Genomic DNA, 25,208 nt, shown 5'->3' with positions numbered 1-25,208 from the left:
CCAGGTGAGGGGCCTGAGGAGGGACTGCTCACAGGGCCAGGCTGCCATGGCACTGCTCTTCCATGGAACAGACACAAGCAAGGACAGGTGACAGATCCAAGGGCACGGGCACAGTCACTGACCTTTGTAACAGAACATCAGAGCTGCAGAGGTGAATGAATTTTTATTTTGATTTAGATTTTGAAATGAATTCATACAATGAAAAGAAGGAACTCTGCTAATGTCAATGGAGCACAGCAGGACCCGAGGGGCTGTATTCTGTTACGATGTAGTGGCAGCTGACTCATTTAAAGGGTCTGAAACACTAGTGCAGGCTTCTCCAATGCTGTTCTTCTCCTAAACAGATTTTCCATTCCATCCAAGTCTGTGTGAGAGAGGGAAGAGCCAGCATTATTGTAACTGAGCAATTTAATCTGTTGCTTAGATGATTTTTTTTGACTCACCTTCCACCAGAAAGAAATTACAACCTATAATTAAAAAAAGAAACAAACCCAACCCCCAGAAAGACACAGTAGAAGAACCTTGACAACCATTATACACAGGAACATTGGGCTACTGGGGACAATAGGAGATGCATCAGAGAGCCAGGGACAAAGAAACTGAAGCACAGGGTAGAAGGGATAAGCTTACAGCCTGAAAAACAAGATGAAAGTTAACAACACATGATGCTCTCAGAGGCCTTTTCTGAACCATTTCATACCATTCTGACTCCAAGTGCTGTGCTACCCTGTGGTCAAAGTTCCCCTTTTGTTAACACGCTTTGTGCCTTATTTTCTCGTAGTTGTTTGATGACACCAGTTCATAGCCCGATTTTTTCTCTTAGGATCAACATCTCCTTATTTCCTTCTAAAACGTAACAGGCTGTTGCCCGACTAGGAAACCTAAAGAAAACTTGGTTACATAACGATTTGTTTACTTGCCCTTTAATACCCCTCCTACAACACCACCGTCAGGAAAGAGAAAGCATTGCTCAGACCCAGAGTGCATGGTCCACTTTGCAAGCAGCTCCCATGCAAACCTCAGCTTGCCTGAATTCTGCTCATCCTTTCTACAATGGGACACTCATTTGGGTCTCTTTTACTTTAACGCTGTGTTTTTTAGTAAGCCCTGAAATATGACATCCTAGTCATCTTTCAAAAAGAGCTCTGAAATTGGCTTGTATCAGACAACAAAACGTATGTCAAGGGGAAATGGACAGATCACTGTCACACAACCCTCCTGTCCCTTTGCAACCAAACTCTGTCATGGAGGGAGGATCTGCACTCCAACCATTACCTCATGACACACTTCCATGTTTTCACATACTGCTGAAAATATGCTGTCATTTTACTGACACACAGGAAAATGAGGTGTTTCAAAGCAATACTCACCCCACAGCTAAGCGGGGCAAACCAGTGCCATTCTGGGCATTCACCTGCATTCCAATCAAGATAAGGGAAGAGTGTTGAGAGTATTTATCTCTAGAAATCTGAACAATACTGAACAACTGAAATTTCATGGGCTTTTGTGCACTTGCCTAAAAAAACTGGAAGATATTAGTGAGAGGTTTCTCAGGGCTATGTTTTCTCTCTCCTTCCCCACCACGCACACATAAAGACACAGCCTGTGATTAAAGTCCTCTTCTACTCACCCGAAGCTATTAAAATGCAGGTTTTAAATTTCTAATTAGACTCATTAGATACAGATGTGCTTCTTTCAAGCTCAATTGTGCATTTACAAGGGTCATCTGGCCAGTACTCCATAGAAATTAAAGCATGGCTCTGCATTTGGAAATCAGTTCTAAAAATATTATTGCAGAATCCACAAATCTTAATGGCCTAGATCAAACACACTCCACTTTAGTCCTTTAGGAACATCTTCCTGGTGAGTAGTGTGCAATGTAATCCTGTGGCAGATTCCTTTCCCACACCCAGAACTGAACTGTTGAGTGCTTTTAAAGAATTGCAGCCATATTGTGGCAAACAGGGAATTGGCAGTGTCAGAGAGTGCGTGATTTGACCTGCACCACTTCAACTAAAAGTAACGCTATATGAAGCAGGACAATGACCATCCAGGCCTGGACTGAGTTGCTCTTACAAAAAGAGCAGCTTTCCACCATGGCAGGTGAAAGCTAACCCAGTCAGAAAACTGGAAGAACACCACTACTGTGAGTCAGGACCATTCTCTGCTTGAAATTTTGGGAAGGCAAACTCACTCTTGGCAGTTTGGAATTCCAGCTCTTTACACCCAGTTCTCTTCCTTATTTGCTCTGTACTACCCACTCAAAGTATTTAATTCTTACAGAGAAAATTCAGAAAGGCTTCACTTCCTCAGATCAATCAGCCTTTGAATCATAGATGTGTTACTGGTAAAAATTTGCTGACTCCACAAGAAAGGCTCCTTGAAAAACATGCCTGCCCTATGCACAGCTGTGACCCTTTCCCCCCAGTTTCACAAAGGACACTGTACTGTGTCTATGGTGATGCTAAGGGAAGGATTTTCAGGCTTCAAATTCCCCCCAAATTTCAGCCTCCTCTACCAGCACTGCAGTAAGCCAGGACTGAAAAACTTGATGGCTCAAGATTAGGATCAAAACTATTGAATGAAGATACTACAATACAATGTAGACACTACTACAACAACACAATGATTGTTGGTTCATGGGAAGCTAATTCTAGAAGGAAAAATTATTCTCCTTTTTGTAGTGATTCCATGAACAGACATTATTTTATGGTGAGAAAAAACACAGCCGTGTTGGAATAGTTGAGTCTTTATCAAAGAGCTTTATGAAACAGCAAGCAGTTCAAATACACATTTATTAATGAAAACAACAGAAACTCAATCAAGAGAACATGCTGAAATAGAATGCTCCATAAGCTTTACAGAACAATAGACTGGAGACTAAGCTGTACTGCACTGATCAGAAGAGCATGAAGGCACAAGGCTTCACCAGGGTAGAATGACCTGTTACACAGAAATGGCCAGGGAAAACACATCTCTGCTCCCTCTAGTATATTCGTTGCAGCACTGGTTTTCATTGCTTTGAATTGCGAGGTAAAGATAGAAGGATGAGTTTAGGTGATTTATACCCCTATTAACATCAGTGGCTTAAAAATAAAATCAGCAAGCATGGAACATAAATTTAAGTCATTAATGTTCCATTTATGCATTAGTTTTTACTCTGATGACTGGCCCTTCTTCATTTTTCAGACAAGGTTAACTTTCACTTTTCCACTAAATCTAGAGTTACTGGTACTATTTCTGCTACTGGTATCAGTCTGCAAAGGAAAGTAATCATCTATTGTTATGTTTTCCAGACTCTGGTGTCACAATAACATTAATATGATATCCTGCCCCCATAATTCCTACTCTGCTACTGAAATTATGGAACAGAAATTGGAGGTATAGTGCACAAATACAGCTTTCAAAAAGCAATAAAAAACAAGCCTTAAAAATCCTGCACATGTAAGATTATAAATCCATTTTGAAGCAATGTGTTGCAAAATTGATCCAATTTCTGACTACAAATCAACAAGATGTCAGAAACAGCTCTCTGCCTCAGTTTTTTGTCATGGGTTGATTGAAAAAAAAAAAACAAACTTTCTTCCCTTCTCTCAAATTCCCAATTGTGAAATTATTATTAATAAACTGAAAATCTTTCTCATGCCCTTGAAGTGAATTACCAAAAAAGCTGGGGTTTTGCACGTCCAATCTAGGCACCCTGCATTCAGCTAGTGATTTGTGCAGTTTGCTAGTTGGACCATGAAGTGTGGATATCCCTGGTTCTCTGGATGTTTTATTATACAACAGAAAGTTTCTTTCACAAGGGTTGAAATATTTGTCTCAAATCTTTAAAGTAGCTGATCACGTTTTAAATTGAATTCAATTATGTTAGCCAGCAAATTGGCTGTTGTTCCATGTGATTGTCCTGGCAAGTTCCATGTGCTTACCTGTTACCTGACAGACATCACTGGGCAGAGACTGCAACAATGAGCAACGGTATCATAATCCAAATTTCAAATTCAAGTATCTCTCTCTCTCTTAAAAAGCACGTGTAGTAACCACTACATTCCCCAATTTTTAGTAGTATTCCCAGAAACCTTCTCTGCACTTTGATATCAAAGTGTTTCTCTGCTCAACCGTCTTTCACACAAGAACTCCAGAAGTGGCTGGTTTAACAAAAAATAAAAGTTGGAAACTGTCAAGAAAACAGGCTAATAACTAACCAGACACTTTTGAAGCCTCTCTCTTTGTTTCCAGGGAGCAGAAGTGTGTGTTCAGACTGGTAGAGGACACTTCTATATACAACTAACCAGATCCTGCTTTTCTCAAGAAGCAGAAGTAATACTGTTTATTCAAAGAAGAGGGAAAAACAATTTGCAGTCTTCGGTGTTTGCACAAAAAACAACACTTTCTGCTTTTGAATTCTGTTCTGCTGATAACCAGGTGTTTGGAAATGCACTGCAGAACAGGCAAGTCTCAGGAAACCAGAGTCTTTAATGCTTAAAGTGATTAAATGAGTGACTTACCTCCCCATGAATGTGTCAACAAGAATTTCCCAAGTGTGATTTAAAATAAGGTGGCCAATAAAGCTGGAAGTTGCTCAAATTTGAAGGCATTTTTTTATGGTGCAATGGCTTTTGGTTTCTAACATGTTGATTTCTATACCTGTACTGTGAAGGGGCCAGCCTGGACTGTGTAACCCAACTTACAGGGACAGGAAAATCAGCAGAATACAGAGGCCTCTCTCTGAAAATTCTGAAAAGGGAGACGAATTTATGTTGAATTTAGAAAAAGAAGTTTGTGCTGAGAGGACCACCCGAAGTGTTGTATTTAATATTCCCTAAAATGCTCACTCCATTTTACCAGATTTTAGTGGCAGATTTGTGTCTACCAAGGTTTCAGAAACTCTGACCTTGGAAAAGATTTGACTTTTATGGGCTGTATCTTTCTATCAGAAACCTTGTTAGAAGTCAATGGCCTCTGGCACTTCTTTTATCAGTGCTACTGCTGCCTAATTACAGCCCAATTGCTGTTTCCCATCCCACTGAACACGCAACAAGCCTGTGGCTCCCTCTTCTGTGTGTGCCTGATGGATGGGATGAGTTGTTGATTCGCAGTTCTCCAGGGTCCCTTTCCCCGTGCCCTGCTGCACAAGTAGCCTGTGTCACATCTCAGGCAGTTCCAAGACCCGTGTGCTGGTATCTGCTGTCGCCAGATACACCCTGTCACACAAAAACACCCTCACAAGCCTCTGGGAAACTGCAATCTTCCCTTAGCTGGTTCATCTCCAGTCTCTTGCACACACACACAAGTCCTGGTGGCCCTCACACCAAGGGCAGAAGCCTCGAATTGCACACAAGCACACCTGGATTTATCCCAGTATTTGAAATAAGATCTGGCCCCATGGCAACCTGAAGTAATGTGGGGGAACAGCAGCAGAAGGTCTGGCAAACAAGAAGCAGCTTAGGACAGGCATCTTTGGTGATACATTTGAAAGCAAACTAGCTGATCTGCAGAACCATCATGCAAAATAGTGGTATCTTAATCAGTCTTAATCTCAACCAAACCCACTCCCAAGGCAGGAAAATCTGAACTGCTGAGCACAGTTGCATGGATGTCCAGGAATAAAAAGGCTGCGTCATGGAGAGACTGGCCAGGAAATGACACTGCATGTTCAGTCCTTTGGGGCCACTTGTCCTGAGAAACAAAATCCTGCATTGCAGCTCTCAGCCAGCACTAAGGCACATCTATACTACAATGAATTGGCACCAACTTTTTAGATACTTTTTTCCCATACAACACGCTGACACAGTAATGGTCTACCAGAGACTTTTATTTCAGCTCACATGTTTATTACATTTTTTATTTCAGCTCACATATTTACTACATTTGATATTTCTGTCCTGAAACAAATAGTTATTAGAAAAAAGGACCCATGTAGTTTCTCCTGTGAACCCAGTCCTCCACAATCATCCGGCAAAGTCTTAAATCACTGTTTGCCCTCCCACTGACTTACTTATTTTATAGACACAGTTGAGGCATGCAGGTAATTTAAAATTCTGATCTGATGGCTTTCATGGGGGCATTGCTGAACTCTTCCATTGTTTCCAGTTTTTTTCAGAGCCCAACGCATCATGGCTGCATAGGAGTCATAGAAAACACTAAAACCATCTGAAAAATGTTTATTGAGTAAAATTATTTCCAGAAAAAACAGGACAAATACCAGAGACCAATCCACACAGCTAATTTTCCCTACACCTGCAGGATGCAAAAAATCCTCTTCCTAAAACACCTTTCAGATAGTTTTTAAGAGGAAACGTGGCAGCATAGCTAGCAGTCCTGCTAATCTGCAAAAGCTCTACAGACTGCCCCCTGTAATCACTGCCTTAAACAAATAAGAAAGATGTACAGCTCTACACAATATGCAGTAGCACTTAGAATTTGCTTGAAAATGTAATTACAGTTTAGTTCAGCAAGTAACTGTAAAGGGAAATCACATTTTCTCCCCTATTTCTTAAGGAAAGCCACTTGTAGTCAGGTTTCCATGCTGCAACCCCTGTAGTTACCTACAAAACACATTCTTTAGGACACATAAAACTGCAGCCAAATAAGTGAACATCAAGTAATCTCCCTCCTGGCTCTCTCTCCACAAGTAACCTGTACAGAAGCAGCTGGAATTTGTTAGAAAATGAAGACGCAAGTCCAAGAGGCAATACAACCTCTTCATGACCAGGACACAACTCTTGCATAGCTTAGAGGCAAATCTCTTCCAAGTGGTTAAAACATTTTCAGTGCTCTGAGGGTACTATCTGAGTTAGTGCAGTGCAACCGAAAGACAAATCCACTTAGCTTTAAACAAGTTACCTGAGGTATATTTTCACCAAAAAAAGCACAAAGCTCACCGAAAGCTAAATGACCCAACTTTTGGGGTGGTAAATGCAGTCCTGGAAGGCTTCATGCTGGCATGTCTGGATTGAGATGCTCAGCTTAACATTAATTCAGGCATCTCTACTTGATGCTGGAGTCTTGTGGTTACAGGACGGATGCACTCAGATATTCCTGGAAGTGGAGAAGAGCATCATATCCCCATTCATTTTCTCATGTGGTTGTAACAGCCATCACCAGAAACCAACAGATCACATCATACTGCATACTGGATAGGAGGTTCCTTCCAGGAACTAAGAAATTCACTAAAATAAAATGATACACAGCTAATAATGAAAGAAAAAGTTCCATCCCAGCTAGCTAAAATACATGGACAAAACATTCAATTTTAAGAGAGAAATTGTTATAGAAATAATTTTTGTTTCTGATAAAGGCATATTCATATACTTCTTGCCTATATAAAAGTTGAAGAATCTCAGAACTGTAGGTCCTGCAACAAGGTAGCTTGTAACAACACCCCGTCAGGAAGAACAAAAGGACTGCTGCTCAGGAAGAACAGAGGATGTTGACCTCACACTTGCAAAGGAATCTTTCTAGCCCATGTTGGCTGCGGCCCACCATGACTTCAGCAAGAACAACCAGAGGCTAGAAAGATAAAAATCAGTGCTGCATGATTACATTAGAGATCATCTTTGGAACACAAGTGTCTACCTCTCGAGAGCTGTAAGGTTGTCTACACTGTTTCATAGTCAGGATAGAAATAATTTTTCTTTGAGTTGTTTTCATTGGAGAATTCCCACTGCTTCTAGGAGAGTCATCAGCTGCTGAGCTCCAGTGGCAAGTTCACATGAACGGTTTATTAATTTAGTCTTGTTTTGCCCTCATCTGCATTTATTTCTTAGGAGATGGCCAATACCTCCACGGGAGACCTGCCAGAACCTCAGAGAAACTGCTGAAATCTGAAACCCAAATCCATGTTTCACCCTTAAAAACAGAAGATGGGCATTTTGTGATTCCAATGCATTTGTCCCTGACCACCCCAGGAAGCAAAGGAAAGACAGACTTAAACAGAAAACTTCTTCCACAATGGGAAGACATTTAAAAAAATAATCAATTGAGAACAGACACTAAAATCCCTGATCTTGTTAGCATTGCTTCGGCATCCTCAAAGGGCAGTCAGAACTCTCTTCATCTATGGGAAGAAACCTTGTTTGTACCAGAAAGACAATGGATACATTAAGTATAAATCTAATATTCAGTGAGTTTACAATATGTTGGTTGCCCATAGCAATAAAAGGGCAGTACTGCCAGACTCTGCTTAAATGAGACTGCAATTTTAATCAATATTAACCAAGTGTACATCCAACCAGATGTTTATTCTTGATACAGAGCTGACATTTATGTACAACTATCAGGTTCAAAAGCTATTTTCTAACATCCAAGCCTGAGAATATTTAAAGATACAGTGGTACAGAATCACAAAAGTATTCTTTCTTTAAGAACACTGCATATACTTTCTATATATGTTTTTCTATAAAAAGTTTAAACCTTACAAAGTACAATCTAGAGGAGCATGAGACTCTTTCCTGGAAGTCTGGGCAAAAAGTCTCTGGTCTTGACCAGAATTTTTTACTGATTTTGGCTCATCAGGATGTTTCTGTGACTCTTACCCACATTCCACACATTTTGGGACAGAACTGAACCCCTTCAGCACCAGTTGTCCAGGTTCATCCTTTTTTCAGTAGCTCTTTGGTAGAGACAGGTTCACAGATAGACTCAAACAATTTGGAGAATAAGGATTTTTGCACTGATTTTATAACTCATCCCTTCAACAGATCATAGTGGATGGAGCTTTGGCAAAATTTTTAGCTTAAATAGGCAACCACAGAATATTCTGCATTGGAAGGAACCTATAGGGATCATTTAGTCCAACTCTAACTGCTACGTGTGTACCTGCTATGCCAAAACAGCAGAACAACAGCTTGCAGGAAGGCTCTGCCTTGCATGCCCTCAAGTACTTGAGTACTCCAGCATACCCAAACTTGTCAGAGGCCTGCAGGTAGCAAAGGAACCACCACACAGGCCTCCCACCATCCGCTGGATAATTAGCCAGATGGCAAGCCCGCAACAAAGCCACCATGAGGCAGGCCATGTTCCTGTTCACTGAACCTGGTAATGCAGCTTAATTTCTCCAATCTAAATACCAAGCCCTGAAAGCTGCTGTATCTCTAGCCCATTTTCTAGTTAACATTAGGTATCCAGAAGGGAGCTGTTTGCATTAAAAATAGGACATGTCACATTAAGCCATTGGCACATTCTATAAAATACGGGGAAAGTATTTTTAAGAAAGCACTCTAAACAATACTGGTGTTGTTCTTGCTACTTCTGTAATTCAAGGAGCATTCAGTACAGTAAAGGCTGCCCTGTGGCCGAGTTCTAGTGAGAAAAGTCCAAGCTCAGCACCATAAGCATTGCTAAATCTATAGAAATCCTTGTCCAGGTTATGAGATGGAGATAAGGACTTCTAAGAGCAACTCCTCTGGCAAATAGGACTCCTTGCCAGTTGCTTCACCAGCAACTTTTAACCCAGCTTTAAACCACAGGTTTGTTATCAAAAGTTTTAGCTCAAGTGTCCCTCAATGTGCAGCATTAATTCAGCTGACATTGGGGCTGGTTGGTGCCCTGTCCTGTGATGTTTCCTGGCACGTATGTTCACAAAGTCACATCTGACTGTAACATTCAAGACTGTGACCATACAACTTGCTGTGGAACAAGTGACAGAAGCACACAGCAATGCTGCAACATGGGCAAGGCAGCTAAGTTTACGTATTGGTGTAAACTGAGCATAAACACATACTGAAGATGTTACAAATCAAACACTGTAGTGTACAAGCTGGTTTTCCTTAAATTGAAATGTGTGTGTGTAATTACCGCCAGCCAATGCACTGTGAAACCCTTTCTGTTTCACCAGAGCAATGTCATACAGTATTACTTTTAGATACTTTCACTGACACTTGGAGCTCTAATATTTCACTCACTACAAGTACTTCTGGAAGAGAAACATCTAGTAGCCAACAAAAGCCTGTTGCAGTACCAAAGCCACAATCTGAGGAAAAACCAGAGTGATGACCAGCATCTCAAGTAGGACTAGGTACATCCTTCTTACCAGAAGAAGTTATTGCAATAAACTCAAAGCAACATAAAAGAGTAATTTTCTCTGTACTGGCAACTCTAAGAATCTCAATCATTCCATCATATCAACCTGATAATAATAATAAGGCATATTTCAAGGAAAGATATTGCTTTTCTCATAAACCTACCAGCTGAGGTTTGGACAAAACAAAAAGGTAAAGGCTGCTCATTTATTTTTTATTTCTTGACTTCAGATGCACGAGGGAAGGAAAACCAGAGAGAAAAGCTGAAAGAAAAACATCTACTCAACATCAAATCATCCTAGCTGGTGGTAGAATTCTATCGACACCACAGAGGAGAGACCTCTGTTAAAAAATAGTGATCAAGGCAGGAGTTACTCAGAGTAACATAAAACAATACCAAGGCTAGGAGATTTGGTTAATCATGTTTTTTAGCCCTTCACAGAGCACAACTCTATGATGCAAGACAGGACAGAGACAAACCTCAATAACAAGTGGAATTCCCTCCACCTCTTTACTCAAAGATATGTAACTCTTTGAAATGGCTTGGGGTTTTGGCTGTTTGGTTTGGGTTTTCAAGGTATATAAAGAGACTGATACAGATCTTCAGTGTACTGGGGGATGTGCAGGTTTATCAGCTCACTAGCTTTGTGAAACTGAAATCATGCTGTATTTCAGCCAGGTCTGAAGAAAGATCTGCACTCGTGGCTGAGTAAAGCAATAGAGACATCCACTGACCTGGAGGTACCAGCTTGTTAAGAATCCCTAAGAAGTTTTTCTCTCTCCTCCCCTCCATCACTCATCCTGAGATTTCAGGCACCAATCCTTCCATCCCAGATGATAGCTCTCAATTTAGAGCTTTTTGATGTGCATTCATTGCTTAGCATACCCCTCTGCCCTCAATAAAGTTTTTGCTCTTTTTTGGTACAAATCCTGTTGAGTTTCAGAGCTGGAACTCTAATCAGAAAACATTAATTAGGCTGAAATAGCTAGACATAGCTGGTGATTTTCCAGGTGATCTGCCAAACTGAAGGAGGGCCAGGTTTACAGTGGCACTTATTTCACTCCAGCAAGCAGTAAAAGAATTTTTAAATAAGCCTCACTGATTTTTAAGTCCTTTCCCCATCCTAATTTAGAGGAATTACCAAGATATGTGTAAATATTAACAAGTAGAAACTGGACATACTCAGGAAATGCTAAATCACAGAGTCGTGACAGGTTCATAGAATGGCCTGGGTTGGAAAGGACCTTAAAGATCATCTTGTTCCATCTTGTTCCCCCTGCCCTGGGCAGGGAAACCTTCCACTAGACCAGGCTGCTCAGAGCCCCATCTAACCCAGCCTTGAACACTTCCAGGGATAGGACATTCACAATTTCTCCAGACAACCTGTTCTAGTACCTCACCATCTTTACAGCAAAGGATTTCTTCTTAATATCTAATCTAATATCTAATATCTACTCTCTTTCAGTTTGAAGCCATTCATCCTTGTCCTGTCCCCACATGCCCTTGTAAGAAGTTCCTCTCCATCCTCCTTGACGGCTCCCTTTAGGTACTGGAAGGCTGCAATTAGGTCACCTCAAAGCCTTCTCTTCTCCATGCTGAACAATCCCAATTCTCATAGCCTGTTCTTGTATGAGATGCAATAACTCCTCTTTTTAAACTTTTATACTTCCAGGGTTATTTAAAGTTTCTGCAAGACAAAAGCAAATAGTTTTAAAATAACTTCAGGAGACATCCATCTGGTCATTCCAGCCTTTAAGAAGTGTCTAACTTGAACTGTTGACACCATTTAGGAGAGGTCCAACCCACACATAATTTCTACCCTATCAAGGCCATGTCTGTTAGGCTCCTGCCCTCTGAAGGACATTCCACCAGCACTCAAGTGACCATGGCACAGTTCCATCCTTCAGACAGGAACCTTTCAAAATTAACCAAGCAGCTCTGGTTGAGTGCTGTGTGTGCTCACCATCCAAGCACTGCCTGCACCATTTGATGTACAGTAAGACTCTAGTTCAGGCAGGGCTTATTTGCTACAATATTTGCTTAGAATAGACTTTGTCTGTGGGCAAACACTTGAGCCATTAACTCGAGATCAGGCTGACAAATACAGCAAAACTTGGAAACTCAGGGAAGGATGATAATAGATTTTGAAAAATCTGACCCAGCAATACAAAATGGCAACTGACAGAACTAATAGAGGATGGATGGAGTAAAGGATGGTACTTTCACACGCGTAAAAATATTTTGAAGTTGATTCTGGTGGCAGTGACAGATCCATAAGGACATTCACTAGGCACTGCAATATAGGATGGGCAGCACTACAATGTGCCAGGGAAGCAGCCCTGTCTTTGAAGAACAGGCATGGATCCATCTAAAAACTGATGAGACACATTGTGTTTGTTAATTCAGAAAATAAAAGGCTCAATGAGGACTGCTGAAATTTCCAAGGTACTCATTTGGAAGTGACCACCATTAAATTTCATACGATTTACCAGTTAAGCTGAATGTTATGCTTTTATTATCACTGGCAATCAGCAGAATTAAATCCCATGCCCTAGTAATGCCCAGGAAGAGCGCTTCTATTTTTGCATAATAAAAAGAACGAACTGACTTCAGCCCTGAAAAATTAAAGGATTTGTCATGTTTATCAATTAAGACCACAGCCTGAAGTACAGCTTCAGACTACTAAGAGAAAGTTCTTCAGTCCTGCTAAACGAAAAGAACAAGTTTGCAATATCAAGGGGATAAAAACTCAGCAAGGGTCTAATACACTTCAGAATGTCAAGCTTGGAGTGGTATTTAGCAGACCTGCTTCATCCACGCCTCCTGGTTCTCTGTTTGTCAGCATGAACATGTTATCACCGTTGCAACTGACTGCTGGCAATTCCCTGTGATGTTAATGAGTTCTGAATTTATGCAAAGTCTCCCAGTTGGTGCTTCTGCAAAATCTACCAACCAAGAGAGATACCAAGGCAGGATACCTGTGGTAAAAAGCATCTAGCTTTCTCCCAGTTATTAATTACTATAGCAAGCCAGACTTCAGTGGCCATTTGAAAATCTTTCAAAACACATAATTGACTGGCCTAGGAAAAAAGAGTTGACAAAGATGCATCACAACCCTGTTTTGAGGTCCTACATATCTACTGAAAGAAATTTATGACATATTCCTGTATTCTGATGAATCTTTCACAAAAGACAAATCAGAAACCAGAAATAAAACGCTTGATCCTCAAAGCAATTAGGATTTGCAAAAAGCTGTTAGGACCTTGTGCAATCAAGTAAATCTGCAATGACAGAAGAACGTCACAGCTTTTTTACAGAATTATCCACGGTCATTCAGAATCACAGCCACTGTCAAATATCCATGGCTTAATAAGAAGGAGGAAATTAAATGAACCAGCATCAAACACACACCTTTTATGCCAGTAAAAGAACCTTGTGCTCCTCCAGCAAGGTCCTAGGACATTAGCTACCGCACTTCCCAAAAACCAGCACTGCTATGCACATTCCACTAAATATTGATTCAAGGGCACATCATTTGGATAAGCAAGGGGAAATTTTGGGACTATTGGAGTTGATACCATGAAATACTGGTTTTCAGATCATAGTTGAAGAGAGAGATGGCAAATACGTTCTCCATCTCCATATGCAGATCCAACAACCAGGGTCCCACTCACTGAAAAGAGTCAAAGTGTGCACCTAATTCACTCATTTGTTAAATCGAGCACAACTTATGGTCACAAACCAAGCAGAAAGCACTGCTCCTCTAAAAGTCAGTACAGAAGCACCTCTAATCTTCTAAGTGCTGGCAGTTAACCTTGTGGGACAAACTTTTCTTACTGGGTTGGACTCTATGTGAAATAATTTTTTCCCAAAATTCAGTGATTAATCTTTAGAATTCAGCGTTGCAAATATAGAACCTTAGAGTTAATAAAAGCTCATATCTGACATTTCCCACTGCAGCACAGGGGAACTTCTTTTCTGCAGAAAGCATGAATTATAAATTCTATGTAGCTACATAATCCAAATAAAATATTCTCCCATAACCAGATAATCGCTTTATAATAATTCTTACATGCACAGCATGGATCATCTCAGCTATTTTCACAATCACTTTGCCCTAATTTTTGCAAGAAGTACAAGAGATTCTTTTCACAGGACTGCTTTTGTGATATGCTTTCTAAGGTACATCCACCAAAGGGTTTGGCTCTACTGGAAATGATGAAAACAAGGAGCAGTATGACATTTTATTTCATCAGAGCAGCAGAGGAATGGCTAATGTTTTGCAGAATTCTAGACTATTTCTTCAGGTTTTATATTAGCATCCTGAATGCTGTAAGTGGCAACTCCCGCTGCTTAAATCTCAGCACAGATGTGTCATGACATATTTTCAAGAAGAACTGGACTTGCTCTAACTCCTTTAACAATACCCATCTACCCCTAATTGCAGTGATCAAAACTGGAAGCTGATCTGACTTTTGACACACATATTAACAGAAATGGAATCACAACCCAGCAGTTTCTCCTTGGCTTATCAACTGCCAAGAACCCAATGTGTAGTGCAGCTTTTACATGCTCCACTGGGCTAGGTGACCTCCATCCTCAGAGCCTGAGAACATGCTGCTCCTGTTACTATTCTCAGAACTGCAATTCCCTTTTTCCCCCTTAAATAAAGGGGAATTAAGATTAGAGATCTAGACAGACCCACAGGCCCAAAAGAGATTGGTAGGGGCAGAGAGGAATGGTTAAGTCTTTCCCTGGCCTACAAAACAACTTTCCCACAAGATCCTTTGAAGTTTTAGAATTCTAGGCTTAGAAAAGAAAGCTTTTTCTGCTGTTTTCATATCACACAGATCCTGTGAAAGCCCTATTACACACTTCCATTCCCATCTTATCCACGTATACCCTAGCTTTTCTCAAGGGATACCATGCTAGGCTTTCTTTTGTTCCACATATATTCCAGAGACAGATACTGTGAGAAACAAGGTTCAGGTATGGTGCATTGCCTTGTGCTTTCAAAATAATTCCACATTTACTACCACTAGGGCTCAATGCCACAACTAAAAAGGAACCAGATAATTTTGATGAGGCAGGCTGTACTTATGCTAATCTATTTTGCCTCTGGAACAAAGATGTCCCACAGAAGCACTAGTGGAAGTGTTGCTGCAGAGGGGAGGCTGTGCAGTAAGAACTGGCCCCTGGACTGGCACTGGAGCTCTGTACATTTCTCTGCACGCCTCAGGCCCTTGCTCCAAACTAGTGAAGTCTGGAAGGTTGAATCTTCTCTAGTTCTGTTCCATCACCCTGAGTGCCCCTTTCCATGCACTGGCTGACAAAGCAGTGATTGCACAATCTGTATGTGGTGTTCAGCTGGAAAGTCTACTCTGGCCATCTCAGACAGTGTATTTTTCATTTGCATCACGTGCATGTTGTTGGGAAAAAAGTCATGCTTTCATACAAAGAAGTATATTGTTTTTAGACAACATGCCAATCACAAGATTCTGCCAGAAAAAATCTTTGCAATGCCATCTCTGGTTAGGAACATTCCTATTCATTTTTTCATTTCAATTACCAACATGTACCCTATGCAATGCCTACCTCCTTGCCTCCCTCTCTCATTTTTCAGGTCAGTCTGCTCAAACAGCTCCTTGGATGTTCAGGTTCTGCAAATTTCAGAAATTTTAAAATTTGTCTTTTATTATACATCAAGCTACTTACAACAAATGACAACAAAACAAGTTTGATATTAGAAATTAGGCCCTACAATTGAGTCACTACCAACGAGGATAAGACCCATGAGTATTAAAATTACAAGTACTTTCCTCTACTATGCTAAACACTACAGGTAAAAGCCTTTTGAATCAGAGATTTCTAACCAAGCCCCCCCAGGCACTTTCCTGTAGTTCAACCCTGAACCTGTATTGGTACATATTCCTCACTAGGTGCAAGACTCTACACTTAGCTTTGTTGAACTTCATTATTTGATTTGAATCCCCTTGCCTTCTCTTCTCTAACAGATATTAGACCTTCTGCTTCAACCCCAAGAAACTGCTTTCCTAGAACTAGCTGGCTCAAAACATGGGAAGTCCCATCTGCCTCCCTTGCCCTATCATTAATTGGCTGTGAGGCTGGCACGTCAGCCAAAGAGCGAAACGTGAACAGTTCACTGTCTGGGGACATGACTTCAGCCAAAAGAGCTTAGGCAAGTGTAAACAAATTTACTCTCCTGAATTTACAAATGTGGGTTTAACCAACAGGTCCTTTTCAATACTGCAATACACTGCCAATGTGCTCTTCTGCAGGGACTGCAGTACTTCCCCACTTAAAGGGAAAAAGCAACAGTTTCTTAAGCCTGAGACACCATCACAGAGGTGAGCACAGAAACTCAAAAAATATCAAATCACCACAATTAATGATGCAAAAAAAGTGAAATGATGAACTGATGAAGAGACAGATTTAATTGCATTTAAGGGAGCTAAAAATGCTTGGTCCACCAGGTAAAAAAGATCTACTGGCAAGCTGTAAGACATCTGTTTGAAAAAAAGGAGCATGAGAGTCCACCACCAAAGCAGGCCATCTCATCCCAGCTAAAAAGTACTTCCAATGCCTCTGGCAAACTTGCTGAAAAAAGAGAAACCATCATGTCCCAAATTCAGCAGGGAATAGGGAAGGAAACAATAATTAGATCAGCATAAGCAACTCTGACATTGATGCAAGGGCCAAAATTGGTTTTCACCCAGGGCCACATACAAACAAAAACATGAAACAAGATATAACCTAGGTAAACATTTTGCTTGGATATGGGTGTACTAAATCACTAACTGACATTCCCATGCAGTCAGTAAAGCACGCAAGAGAGAAATGATCATTAGAATATTGCTGCTCCGCCTGGCTTAGGAAAAGGAATATTAGACTGAATGCTGCAGAGCCCAAAAGATGTGCTTGTATAAATGGGAGTTGGCTCAGAAAGGAAACTGAAAAGAAACTAAGAAAAAGCAGTGTCAGACAAGCATGAGTCAAGACACCATACCATGTCCAAAGAGGAACAATCCATGTCTGATGGTTCTGGATGCTGAACAAAATAGCAGCTCCTCAGAAAAGCTCTAACACAGACTATTCTGGAAGCAGGCTGAGAGGAGAGCTGAGGTATGTTTGTTCTACCTGCTTCAGCACTGCACACAGAGTCTAAACAATGTACTCTGGCAGGCAGATGGTGCTGGGTTACAGAGTCACTTGGTGGCCAGTTATTTGATAGCCAACGACTTTTTTCTACGCAGTAGAAATTAACTGGCTCAGGAAGAATTTAAATATGTTCTAACAATATAACTTGTTCACAGCAGAGGCTGCATCCCCAGCAGAGAGTTGCCACTACAGCTGGAATACCTTCTTAAGATGAAACAAACAGTACTTTCCCTTTTCCCTTCTGTATAGGAAATAAGGAAATAAGGTCTCATCCATCTTTAGAGAGCCAGGGCTCTTCTCAACAAAAGCAATATCTGCTACTTTCAACTTTACTAAAAATACACTTTTCTCAGTCCACAACTAAGATGACTGCGACTCACCTAGTAAAAACAGTTGGGATGCAGCCTGAATACTCTGCACATATTTAGGAGAGCCCTTCTTTGCAAAGAAGTTTCCTGATGTGATAAAACCTTGCTATCCTGTGAACTGGTGATGGATGTGTCCAAAAGTTCAGCAGATTTGCTAGCAGTTACTCTTCAAAATCAAGCAAATTTCCACCTACAATTTCACTCACTCTGACTCAGTAATACCCAGAGACAAACCAGCGAAACAAATGCTTGCTTCCAACTGCTTACCACAAAATGGACACTAATCTGTTGCACAAGATGACACTCTAAAATTCAAAGAATAATGGTTCAGACTACAAATGCTTTGAGCTGAACTGATGGTTTTACTAGTGGCAGGTGGCTGCATCACTACAATGTTAATTTTATAGTGCCAGATACAGAATAACCTTGGCGGAATCCTATATTCAACTGCACAAGACCTCACTGGAGATGTATGGCATGTGTGAGTGTGAGGGGAAACACATTTCTACAGACTGCCTATGGAAAGTGACAAACAACTGATCTACGTAGAAGCTGAAAGGCAGCCAAGATCTTAAAATGTCTAAAGAAACAGGTACGCCATTGTCACTGACTAACTAGTAGTCCTGCTGTTAGCCAACTTTTAATCCTCTAGCCTACAGGCCAAACTGGTAATGGGGTCTCCTCCTCTATCCTTATCAAGTTCAGGCTTCAATTCCACCAAAAGTAAAATGTACCTCCAGACAGGTCACAGCCCTGTTGGTAAGGGGAGGGCTTTCCTGGAATGAAGTCCTGCAGAAATTAAGGCATGCCTTGTTCTCCTCTCTCACCCTGGAATTTTCCTCATCTTGTCTCTTTACAGACCTGCCACTACCTGCTGGCAGAGAAAGGATACAGCTATATCAGCACAGAAATTGCTGTCTGAGTAGGTATTAACATCACGCTACAGCTCACAAGCTCTTGGGAATGATGGTAGAATCCCAAGAGTGGACTGTGCAGATTTAATTGTTCATAGAGTTCACTGCCCCCTTTTAAATACCTTTCTTCACTCAGAAGGAGACTTCCAAATATGACTGACAGAACAACTGTAGTCAGAACTTACACAAAGAAGCAGAGAAGAAGGAGCATGCCAGCCAGAACACACTCCCATACCCTGACAGGTCGTCCTCCAGACACAACAGCACATCCCTCACCAGCTTCCTTTGGGAGAATGTGCTGGATTACTTCTGGAGTTTTAGCCTGGCCTGGGGTGGTGACAAAAATGTTCCTGTATCTCTGCACCTCAGGCCTGACATGGGACAGGGAAGTGACAGGACAGAATCCCAATTAACTGAAGTATTCAGGGAGGCAATCTTTAGGCCACTGTTACAGATGACATGACAGCACATCAAAAAAAAGCTGTATAACTAAAAGTAGCATTATCTGAAATCAATTTTTTCAGGACCCATAGTTCTGCAACATTACAAATCTCATGTACTGTAAGCGTTTACAAAACTAGTAGCTGTGTAACCCCTGGGCTACATTACAATGAATATATATAAGGATGATATTTTAATTTTAGAAGCTTTTTCCTTCTAGAAAAATGAGGGATTTTTGTACCTGCACTATAGACCTAATGTTATATTACCATACTACTTATAAGCTCTACAGGTACAGCATTTCATTTTGCTTTAGTTACTTTTGGTTTTCTGTTCTTCATTTTCTTCATTTTACAGGGAGATCTTAGCATGCAGCACAACTTCCTTAAGGTGAGATAGGCAGTATTTTGCAGAAATAAAGAATGCAGATTTTATAAGCATGCCAAGCACTCATACTCTCTGCTGACTAAAATTACAGGTTTTTTAAAAAAATGAAGCATGAAAAAAAAGGTAGATAATATAATGTATTTTCATTCTCTTCTGATGTTAAAAAACAAAGCTGTACATAAATGCATTTTCTGTACCTTCAAAATTTCTGAAAATTTTACACTTTCAGAACTGGTGCAGATTTGGCATCTCAGCTGAAGAGCCAGCAGTATCACTGCAGGATTTGGCTGAACAAAACCCTTACTTTGGCTGTCATCCTCATAACTAGAGCTACAAGCCTGAGGCCCCTGCTGGCAAGGAACCAGGCCAGGCACAATGATTCAGATTGAGATATAGGAACCACCAGCCCAATTTCTCTGGAAAGAGCTCCCATTTTTCATGTGGGCTGAAAACCAGGAAACTGAAATACTGCATTCCTGCTGTTTTCAGAAAGTGAGCCAAAGTCTTAGAAGTTTGTGTCAAAGCTCCACTGAAGCTGCTGCACTTCGACAGATACGTTCTTGGGAAAAGTGGTACTGATGCCATGTAAGCAAAAGCACTTTTACTCTACTTTCATTTTTGTGCTAAGAACAGAAACTGCCTGTGTTGGTCTATAGGAGCAACGTGTGATCCAACACTGTCACCTGTCACTCTGCCATCACATGCCAGCCAGGGCTTGGTGCATGCAAGAGACACGGGCTTGGGAAGGCATCCATGTTCCAACAGACTCAAGATACAGCCCCACTGCAGCGTGCTTGGTATGTTTCATTTTAACAAAAATTCTAAGGGTTTGGCAAGAGTTTAGGTAACAGTCCAAAACACAGATTTAAAAATCACAGGGAGAGTGTGCAGTGAGACTCCAGTGCTGAAGAAAAGATGGCTCTACACACAACTACAGGGCCAGCCACTCTTAGTTCAAAGGAAAGTTTACTTCTTTTTTGTCTGCAGCATCCTCACTGTGCAAGTTTCCCTTCATCTCTCCCTCCCTTCAATATCTACCACTGTAATAAGAATTTTATGTTAGGAAACCTTCCTGGCAAAAAAACTTGCTAGAAAACAAATCATCATAACAAATGCACCACCACCAACAGACCAGGAAAAATTGACTAGTTGGAAGTTAAGACATCAAATACCAACTCCATCAGCCAAGAAAGCTATCTCCCCAGTGTAAGTGTCCCAGAAATAATGAATTTCAGGCCTCGTCACGTCCCTGCAAACCCTGAATTGATTTTATCTGGAAATAACCCTCTACCCAGCAGCTAAGGCAGAGAGACCTTTCTGTGAAGGCAGAAGGGTCACAACAGGTCGAGCTGGAAATGAACAGAATCTTAGCAGGACAGAATTCCTGCAGTTGAGCTTGCATGATGTTGATAAAGATGGCGTGACACAAAACATTAGGAGTAAACAGAACACCCTGTAAATTAGTTTATATTAATTTGAAAAGGCAGACATTTTTAGAATAGAAGCCAAATGTGACCAATATACAAGAATGGAAATGTGCATCAGAACAAACAGTTCCATTTTAATGGACAGGCATGACATGAATGTGACAAAGTGCCAGTGACCAGTCTGTCTTCTTTTCCAGGATGAAAATGTACAGAATTGTACCACAACATCAAAATATGCAGTGTAACGTGTCTCTCCAAGGTTTGAAACACTGGGCCTCATCCCATCTGACAACTGGATGATGTTTAACCGGGTTAATCCAGGTTACCAGGTACTGCATGCCATCTTGTCCATCTGCACATAGCAACTCTGTCCCATTAAGCCTTGTGCTGAACCTCTCTTTTGGGTGCACATCAGTTACCCAGCAGTTCTCAAAACACATTTGCAGAGGTCACACAGAGTCAAGCCAGCTTGCCTGACTTCACAATGCTTATCCAAACAAGCTGGAAAGACGAGGAAAATGACTGCCCACCTCATTAATTTCACATCACTGCATCCAATGTGAAGTGCTGGAGAGCACACATGACAGACCTGGCCAACATGCAACCTGCAGGCCAAACGCCTCTCAGCTCTGCAACATAATCCCTATCTGACTTGTTATCAGCAGAGAGAAACTTGCAGCAACCAGAGATCCTGGTGGGCTTTGTCCAGCCTGCACTAGTTGGGTGCTGCCCTTAGCCTCGCAATGGGAAGCCAACAGAGACCTCGGTGGGACAAGGCTGTCAAAGAGACAATGTTCCCCAACCAGACACATTTTAGCTTTGAAGAACTTCGTTTTGCAAAAAGCCATGTCAGGTTCTCTGTCCCTGGTCTGTAAATAAAGCACTGGTTACTGTCAGGATGTGCTGCCAGCAGACACCAGACATTAGTGTACTATCACCCCTGACAGACAGCTGATCAATAAATAGCACAAGTGGCAGTGGCAGGTCTGGAGGTTGGAACGGTTCAGAAAGGTTTCAGACTGTGTTCTAAGAAAGGTATAGCTGCTACATGCCAAAGAGAAGCCAATCCTTTAATTTTGAAGATGGGCAGACCAGGGGGCCTGTCAGATGGTTTCCAGGCAGATCAGCAGCAGCTGTCCTGGAGTTCAGGGACATCAAAAGACATCAAAAGCTAAGATGACACTGTATCCATGCAGATGAACAGACATTCAAAAGCATGCATGCAGGTCAACAACACAATGGTCAGGATTTTGAGCAAACCCTAGCTTCATAAACCTCATTTCAGAACCTGCCACACACTGGCCAGCACTCACAGGGAACAGTGCTTTCCTGGGACACCCTGTTCCCGTTGGAACACGATGAAAAAATATTTCATCCAGTTGTATACTCTATAAATCAAGCAAGGGACCTTATTTGTTTGCTTTTAGCAGGGAATTATGTTTAGAAACATTTATTTTTATATACAGATTCAGTGGCAAGTCATGATGACTTTAGGTAACACATGAAAAACAAACTTTTACTTCAGCTTTCTGGATGTGGAAAAGAGTGACAGATGCATCTCTCCCTGAGACCATTGGAAGTGAAAGCTTTTAAACTGGGAAGTAGACAGTAAATCCTGAGATTACAAGGTTCTCTTGTAATTCTCTACTTTTGTACTGATTTTGACAGGGATGAAGTTCATTTCCTTCACAGTGGCTACTGTAGGGCTGTGCTCTAGGTTTGTGCTGAAAACAGTATTGATAACACAGGGATGTTTTGGTTATTGCTGGGCAGCACGTTCTCACCCCACCCCACCAGCCAGGAGTCTGGGGGTGCACAAGAGGTTGGGCAGGCCCACAGATGGGACAGCTGACCCCAGCTGACCACAGGGATATTCCATACCATATGCTCAGCATACAAAGCTAGGAAGAAGGACTAGGAGGGAATGTTTAGGGTGATTTTTTTGGAGGCATTTGTCCTGTCAAGTATTCATCAGGTGTAATGGAGCCCTGCCTTCTTCTCTGGGCATGGCTGAACACCTGCCTGCCCAAAGGAAATGGTGGATAGATTCCTTGTTTTGCTTTGCTTGTGTGCATGGTTTTAGCTTTACTTATTAAACTGTCTTCATCTCAACCCACAAGTTTTCTCACTTTTACTTGTCTGATTCTCTCCCCCATCCTGATGTGGGAGGGAAGTGAGCAAGTGGCTGTGAGTGATTTATTTGTTAACTGCGTTTAAACTGCAACCTTAAAAGTACAGAATGGGAGGGAGAGTGACAGACACACAGTAACTGTAATGGCACTAAGTAGCATTGGCCAGAACTGCATCACCCAAACAAATTAATATGAGAAATCCCAGACTGGCAAGGATTCTTCCAAGTATCCAGTCCCTATCTGCAAAGTACACACCAGGAGCTACAAAGCAGAGGAACACACCAGAAATGCTGTACCAGACTTGCTACATCTCACTTCTGAGACCACTGTCAGCATTTCCACGCCTCTGGAAAAATCCTATACACCCAATCACAACAATTGTGTGTGTAGACCTCTGAACACTCAAGACCCCCAAAACCAACAGGTTTCACTATGAGCTCCAGTAGTCAAAAAGAATTGAATACCTGAAGCACAGAGTATTTTTTTAATGCAAATGTTAAAGCTCTTTGTGAAAATTTTCTAATTCTAATGTTGAAGGAAACGGTCTCCTAAGCTTACTATCACTGCTGCCCAATCCACCATCATATTCTTCCCTGGGTTGGACCAGAGACGCTGTTTGGATTCTTCCTGGTTCATGTCCATGCAAACATGCATGTATCTGCAAATTCCACTCTTCCACTATTATCATGGATTTTCTAGAAAACACTTAGAGTACTGTTTTGTCTTGCAACAGCTTTTTCAAACTTGCTACTTTGACTACTGTGCCTTCAATAAAACAATTAAGATGGCCATTCTTGTCACATTTGTTGAGTCTCCTATATAAAAACATCAAAAATAAGTAGGGAAGGCAACAAGCCCGTATCAGCTTGTATGGACAGTTTTTTGCCCACCACAAAGGTCTGAAGCCAAAGAAACAACCAACAAAAAACAAAACAAAACAAAAACAAGCAAACCCAGAATGCAACCCTAACTAAGCATATTTTCAGAATTTATCAACGCTCCCACAATAAGAGAAATGTATTTCTTGCCACTGAAAGATAATTTGAGTCTGTAGACCTTGAAGAGCTTTTCTGTTCACAAGACATTTATGGTGCTCTCAACTTCTTACAAACACTAACTGCAACAAGGAACCTTGTTTACATCAGGCTGTGTTTACATCAACTCTAAATAACGTATGGTTTGATATGTTAGAAATCTCAAAAGTGCTTCAGTGCTGGCACAAACCTAGCAACAACCTATCCTCACCTGCTGCCAAAAGGAACTGTGCAAGTATTTCACTGAAATTCCTTCCACCTTCCCAAATAATTCATATGCCTGTCTCACACAATCAGATGCCACGACGGGAATTGCTTACTCCAGGTGCCAAAAGGAATCAACACCTTGAGCAAGGAAGCTCATTATCCAGCTTTCACTTTAATGCCAAGATGAAGGGTATTTCAACAGGCTCCAGGTTACTAATAACACACCTCCAGGCAGAGACTGAGGAAGATGGGAGTAAGAGGAGGGGAACACACAACAGAACCTTTTCCAGGTAGAAAACAGAAATGGGCAAACACATTCAAGAGGTCTGTGGCAGGCAGATGGGGCACAACACATACGCAAACAAGCCTGGGGCATTGGAGCAATGCAGCTACAAGCTCATAAGAAGTGTTGCACTACTTCACGATGGTCTGGCATCTCACCTGGCTGCCAGCCAGCTGGCCTTCCTTCATAACCCATTTCAAAAGCTATCAAAAGCCCAGGACCACTCTACCTGCCCACTTACACATCTGCAAAGTCCTCTGAGCCTGCAGACTTCCTTCTCTGAAAGATTCCCCAGGGTCCCATGTAGTAGTGTAACCATTATGTCAGGCTCTTCAGAGCTCATTAATTGAGTATAATTGTGTCTATGACGTGAAAAAAACATCCTGGTATGAAAAACACATGCGGTGGCACGGCATCAAACCCTCACAGATTACTTTCCTTGCACAAATAATTTAATGTGAGCAAAGCTAATTTGATGGTTTCTTTGTAATTCTTCCATGTTGAAGGAAACTGTTTCCTAAGCTTACTATCACTGCTGCCCAATCCACCATCATATCCCGAAACAACCGGGTTGGACCAGAGAGGCTGATGTTTCTTTGCAGAACACCTGGACTTTACACAAGATGAGCTTCTTCTCGCTGCAGCTTAGTGTCGAGAGCAGGCTATAAAATCATCCTCGGAGAAGGTCCTGCGGCTTCACAGCGCTTGTAACTTCAGACCCACCCCGAGCAGCTCCGCTATCCCCGGGGAGCATCGCCCCGCGCAGCTCCCAGCCCGGGCTGGCCACAAACACCGCCCGATTACTCCACAGAC

The 25,208-nt window shown here is 41.6% G+C and overlaps 1 protein-coding gene across 3 annotated transcripts in view; it reads right to left on the bottom strand.

Moving 5' to 3' along the window:
* Positions 1-25,208, bottom strand: part of FAM219A (family with sequence similarity 219 member A) — an 86,443-nt gene that overhangs the window by 60,566 nt on the left and 669 nt on the right. The gene's annotated exons all lie outside the window — the stretch shown is intronic.

The sequence above is a fragment of the Melozone crissalis genome, unplaced genomic scaffold, assembly GCF_028551555.1.
Source record: "Melozone crissalis strain CALT ecotype California unplaced genomic scaffold, PUWL_Pcris_2 ptg000036l_1, whole genome shotgun sequence".
Taxonomy (NCBI): domain Eukaryota; kingdom Metazoa; phylum Chordata; class Aves; order Passeriformes; family Passerellidae; genus Melozone; species Melozone crissalis.
The sequence above is the reverse complement of the archived record's forward strand: the minus strand, read 5'-3'. Positions and strand labels throughout refer to the sequence as shown.